A 6,172-nucleotide genomic window follows, 5' to 3' on the forward strand; every position below is an offset into this window, starting at 1 on the left:
GTGCCGACACCGACCAGTTACCATGGTCGACCAGGCCTAAGGCACACTGGAAATACTATGAACGTCTCTCGTGCTTATAGGTGGTATAATTATCGCGCACCACAACCTTTCATCTCCTGAGACGTATGGGCACAACCCTAAAAAATGTAGAAAATTTTCAGAATATGACATGATAGCCCAACCTCGTGACTTCAGTTAAAAAGCTAGTCTTGCAGTGATTTAAACGCCCGTTAACTGCGAACGACTTTCTGAGCCATTCACAAGCGAATAACTGCAAAGCCTGTAATGAAGAGAATGACTTACAAACATCGTCTGCAGTGTTATTCGACCGCTTTGTATGACGTTCGGGTCATAAATATATAGTGAATGATTCTTTATGTTGCACGAATTCATGCAAATGGTCCATAACATGGGAGTAAGAGAAGTGTATCCGGACGAGTAGGTGGTTCAAGCCTACATTTAAAAACTAGACTGCAAATAGGGTAGGGTATTCAGTAGGAAATATGTATATTTTTCGTCGATTTTTTGTGTTGTTTGAACGGCTAGGTGCCACTAACGTTTAGTTTCGATTTAGTTGTTAATAATATAATTTTGAATTAAACTGACATGCTTTGTTATAATTCAATTTAAGTTGGCAGATTTGATGAACAAAACCATCGTAGAATTTAACTAATGGGTTTCTTTTCGTTATAAGAATAATTTTGAATTCCATGAGCAACAACGAATAGACGGTAATTCTTTAATTATTTATACCGTAATTTTCAACTCTGTTATTATTTATACTAAATAGTTATTCAAATAGTGAAATATGTTTGAAGAAATCTCAATGATTTATGGGAGTCAAAAAAACAAACTTTATCATCAGTGATGTGTTACCAAGGTGCTGAATCCTAGTAACAAGAGGTGTCACCTTATTTTGTTACTATTTGGAGTACCCTCTCTCCTGGATGCAAGATGTGTAAATTCATTATTAATGAAAGATTATCTTAAGACATGAAAAGTTGCTTCTTTTATACGTAATTGTAAAAACTACAGAAACGCCATAAAAAGTGCAAAACACAATATGTGAAACCGAAACTTTAAATATATCTTTGCTTGAACCTAACAAATCTTCGTGGCAAATTTGGTGAAGGTCCATTTAGAGGGGGCGCGAATTAGTGGTAGAAAACGCCAATAAAAACGACAAAATACAAACTAATCTATCCACGAATCAAATAAACCTAAACAGCAAATTTGATGAAGATTCAGCCACAGGACGTGAGGTAGTGGGTGAAAAAACGCCAATAAAAACCGTAAAACGCAAAATACTAAATTGAAAATGTTTGTGTTCCCCCATATACACTCTATACAAATTTTGGCGAAGATCCACCCACACTCTGCGAAAAAGTTATATGGTATGTTTTTGTGTGTGCTTTTCTTTAAGCAAAACCACATTAAACTATCTGCTGTGTCCACCGAGGGAAATCGAACCCCTAAAAGTTATATGGACAGACAACAGACTATTATATTTATATAGATTGTACATTTATGTCGGATTGAGTATATTTGTATACAATAGCAAATAGGCTAGACATAACAGTGGTAGTTATTAATGGTTAGAGTTCTAGTCGCAAGTAACTGATAGGTAGCACCACCTGGTGTTGCTGACGAAGATTAGACTCTAATAAAATATTGTTAAATACCAGGAAAAAGTAAAATTATTTTAAAATTTTATATTTTGCTTTAAAGTTACATGTTTATGTACTACTTATAGAAGAAACTGTAAAAAATATCTAAAGTTTCTTCTCCTCCAATACAATTTCAGCTTTCCGTTTATATACAAAATGGAATATCAAAACAGTGTGAAGACAAGCCCGACAGGGATTTCTATAAATTCAGAAACGATGTTAACATGGCTTTCGGACACCCTGCATGTAGGTGCACTGCAGTTTTTTCAGTTTCAGAACTCAATGTTAATAATATTCCAATAACTAGCTTATTATATATGTGGATACTTAAAGAACTCATGTTTCTCTTCAACTTAAAACAATTATACTTTCTTCATTATTTACAACGAAAACAGTAGTAAGCTCAGTAAGGCCATTACTATTGGTTTGGTTACAGTTGTTAACAGGACTTCCCTGGTGAGAAACGATAAGTGCTACCACTTACAGGGACTGCGGTAGACGAAAATTAAAATTGGTTACATGACATCACATCATCAGGGATTCAAAAGCAGAACACGCCAATGTTATTTGATGTATAGCGTGGCTTTTTTCTGTTGTTTTTTTGCCTGTGTTTAAGATATATGCATCCACATTTTTTTCTAACCTTAAACCTATCAGATTGTATAATGTACATAGTATTATTGGAATAACAATGAAAATGCGTTTCCTCTACCAGGTTATAACAAAAACTACACGTGAAAAGGATATTTCATGCACGCTATGACGTACCTAATAGATCATTTGTATTATTTTGAAGTTTTGATTTGTATGAAATCTATTTACGATATATTAAAATAGGAAAATTAATACAATAATGGGAAATTAGTGGGTTTCTCGCTTTTATCTTTTTTTTTTGTTTATTATCCAATAGTTTTTACTGTTTTTTATTTTGCTTTTTTCAATAAACACAATTTAAAGTTAAATCTTTTTTTTTTGTCCTAAGTCACGTAGCACGCGACGTTTTACACGTTGCAGTTTTGTAGTTGGGTGCGTGACGGCGATATTGTCGTTCAAGTTAAACTACATTATGATCTTTTTATTTAAAAAAAATATATTTCCAGACGACAGCAGTGCATAACTTATGAGAAAAAATAACAAAAACATTTAATATTCTATTTCGACGTTGACAGAGCCCAAAATTCCGTAACGTAAGAAGAATGAGTGTTTGTGTTTAATTCGTGTTAAAAATTCGTATTTATTGTTCTAATCCAATTATAAAGTAAAAAACCTAAATATAAATACACTTACAGAAATATGTGTTCAATCAGTAAAAGCTACAACAAAGAAAATAGGAGAACGTAAAATATTTTTGGACAAAATGTAGAAGTACCAACTTAGAACAAGGATATTACATTTCAAAAACTTATTGATACATATTATAGAATACAGTTTGTAGTGAATTTTTAGTTTTCTTGCAAATTTTTACTTTTTCTCGGTTTCAGGAAAGTGTTTCGGACTAGATTGCACCAGATCTGATGAATGACACAAACATTCTTTTTGTGATTTTTTTCTCTTCCTAATGAAAATGTAGAATAAAACGAAAGGAATTATTTTGTTAAATCAACTTTGCTACAGAACCGGTGTTATTTAAAATATATTACTGAAACAGATAAGAAAGAATACTGTTAACAATAAGTTGTGAACATAAAACGATATATTATGCTGTCCACAGCTAGAGTTCAGTTTTACACTTGCGATATAAAATGAGTAAAATCGTAAATAAAAAGGATAAATGTTTCTACCTTCTCTTATCACTCTTTTGTATCATATTTGTGTTTTCATATTTCTTAAATTTAGACAATCCCAAACGCGGCAATTTTTGTTCTCTAATTGAAAACCTGTTTTTGACAACGTCGTATCTCTTGTACAAAACAAGTCCACACTACTTTCAGCAATTGTACACAACAGCGACACCTATAAAGATTTCAATTGTTTTAGGTTAAAATGCCACTAAAAAGTTCAAAATATTTCGTTAAAATAAGTTTAAGTAATCATTTACTAACATAATACGAAAGTTACAGAATAAAACTATTCATTATATTTAATTAAGATCATATACTAACAAATTAATATATATATTTTCCCATTTCAATGAATATTAATAAGGCTGCCTAACCTAATAAGAATAATGATCATGAAATAAATGCTACTTTCTGAAAAACTACTAAATTCATAATAACTAATTATGTATGGACGAAAAGCTGCATTTGTAGCGAACTTGTTTATTCATTAGATATGTAGCAATGTTCATATTTCTAGTTTCTTTTAAACTTAAGTACACTTTACATTTACGAACAATGGGACCATGCTAAGCTGTAACCCGCATTTGTATAGTAAAATAATTATTTTAAAATGAAGACAAAAATTAGCTTTAGATACTTTTTCATATTTTTTTTTTTTTGTAATTAAGACGAGAATAAATTTCCAAACTTCTGGAGCAAAAGCAAAAGAAAAAAACACAGATAAAACTTCCCACCGCTTAATTACCACTTTTGCTTTGCGGAATCTAAGATCTATTACATTAGTTGCAAGAAATTTTTCTCCATTATGTGTCACTAACAATGAAATTAAACTTTACCGGTAGGGAAAATGTGGTAAACCTAAAGCAAAAAAAATACTCTACAAGGTTCAGTGCTTTAATATATTACAATAGAGAGAGAAGTCCTGTTCGACTGATCTTAATTCTATTTCGTGCTTATATTCTATTGAAATTGATAGAAACACAGTCTTCCATTTGGTTTAGATATTTCGCTTTTTTGTCATTATTCTGGTAACTATAGTTCTGTTTGATTTCATTTATTATTGTAATTCCAATTTATCATTAACTTTTCTGTTGTAAGAAATATTTGGTAAAGTGTAGAACAAAATCATAGCAAAAGCAGCATTATCTGTTTATAAAGTAAGTTACATTAAACATACATTATTAAACTTAACCTCACTAAACATCAGTTGATCCATTTAAATGTGTTTATAATCTAGAGGAATGAAATGTCTTTGCGTTAAGTATACTTCATACTGCACCGCAATGTAAAATGAAAAATTCATGTAAGACAGAAATCTGAAATCATAATGTTCTAAAGAGATATTTCATGCTCTGATTTCAACGTTTTTGGAATAGTTACAAGCCAAGGAAACTTTACATCAAATTGTAATCGACAGTAATGGAAAATGAAGGGATTGTTTTGTACCATACTACGAAATCGATCACTGACGTCAATTTTGTTATTCACATCGTAACACAATCTATCGAATATCCCTATAGTAAGAAGATATGGTAAGTTGGAACACTGAAATGTCAGTTTCGTGATTCGTATCGTAACACAATCCATTAAATGCCACTATAGTAAGAAGTTATGGTAAGTTGGAACACTGACATGTCAACTTCGAGCTTCACATTATTGTACAATCTATTGAATCTTCCTATAATAAAAGTTGCCCTGCTAGTACAGCAGTTAGTCTACGGATTTACAACTCTAAAATTAGGAGTTCGGTTCCCTTCGGTGTACGCAGCAGATAACCCAATGTGGCTTTGCTAAAGGAAAAAAAAAACAACACAAAAGCATCCTTAAGAAGAAGATAGGGTAAGTTAGAATACTTACACGGCTTTAAACTGCAAGCTGAAAGTACTAACTTTCAGAAAGAGTTCTTCCAATTACTCGTACTATGATTTAGAAAACTTAAATGTCAAGGGGATACTAAACAGTGTGCTTCTGTGAAGGATATTAAGCTGCCAAACAAGCAGTTCCCACCACATTGTAAACAAGAACTTAATATAAGACGTTGTGCAACGTAATGTAATTTAGAATAGTGGTACGTCATGTTGGTAATACTAATCACAATAAATTAAAGAATATTAGCATGTTTAGCGAATACTTCATTCTGAATCATCGTCTAGAATATTTAATTTTCAAACGAATATTGAACCCATTCTTGTAGTTGATATTAGATTTTTGTCAGTTGTAACATACGATAATTCTACTAAATTCTTGAAGTTGCCTTTAGTGGTGTGAAACCGTGTTCGAAAGAAGTTAAAATATTAAATTATCTTTGTTTTCCTAATCTTTGACTATCGTAATCACTCCAGTTCCTGTTGATTTTTTATTTTGAGGAATATTCTGGTCTTTTCAGTCCACATTGATCCTTGGACTTGATATTTTACTGAATTTTTTTATTTATCCAGTCCACTTTGATTCTTTTACTGAATATTTTGTCTCTCTAGCACACGTTGATTCGTTATTTTATTCAACATCTTGATCATTCCTGTAAACTACACATATAAGTGATTCGAATAACATCATGCACACCTTCTTCAGTACGCTCTGAACGTGTGATGCAATTTTCTTTTTACAAGACTAACGCACATCAACATCTGTGATAGATGGTGTTCATTTTGAATAGTTAAAATGTGTGAATTTGTCTGCTTGCATGATATATTTTTTAAAGACTCCCGCGTCCGTTTTAGTTTC

The 6,172-nt window shown here is 31.7% G+C and overlaps 1 long non-coding RNA gene across 1 annotated transcript; it reads right to left on the reverse strand.

Moving 5' to 3' along the window:
- Positions 1-2,858: 2,858 nt before the first annotated feature.
- On the reverse strand, positions 2,859-5,448 carry LOC143244987 (uncharacterized). The gene is made up of 3 exons (XR_013025411.1): positions 5,306-5,448; positions 3,449-3,620; positions 2,859-3,222 (listed from the first exon to the last, which is right to left on the reverse strand). It is a non-coding gene; the product is annotated as an uncharacterized LOC143244987 (long non-coding RNA).
- Positions 5,449-6,172: the final 724 nt, after the last annotated feature.

This window comes from Tachypleus tridentatus, chromosome 2 (assembly GCF_004210375.1).
Source record: "Tachypleus tridentatus isolate NWPU-2018 chromosome 2, ASM421037v1, whole genome shotgun sequence".
In the NCBI taxonomy this organism is placed as follows: Eukaryota; Metazoa; Arthropoda; class Merostomata; order Xiphosura; family Limulidae; genus Tachypleus; species Tachypleus tridentatus.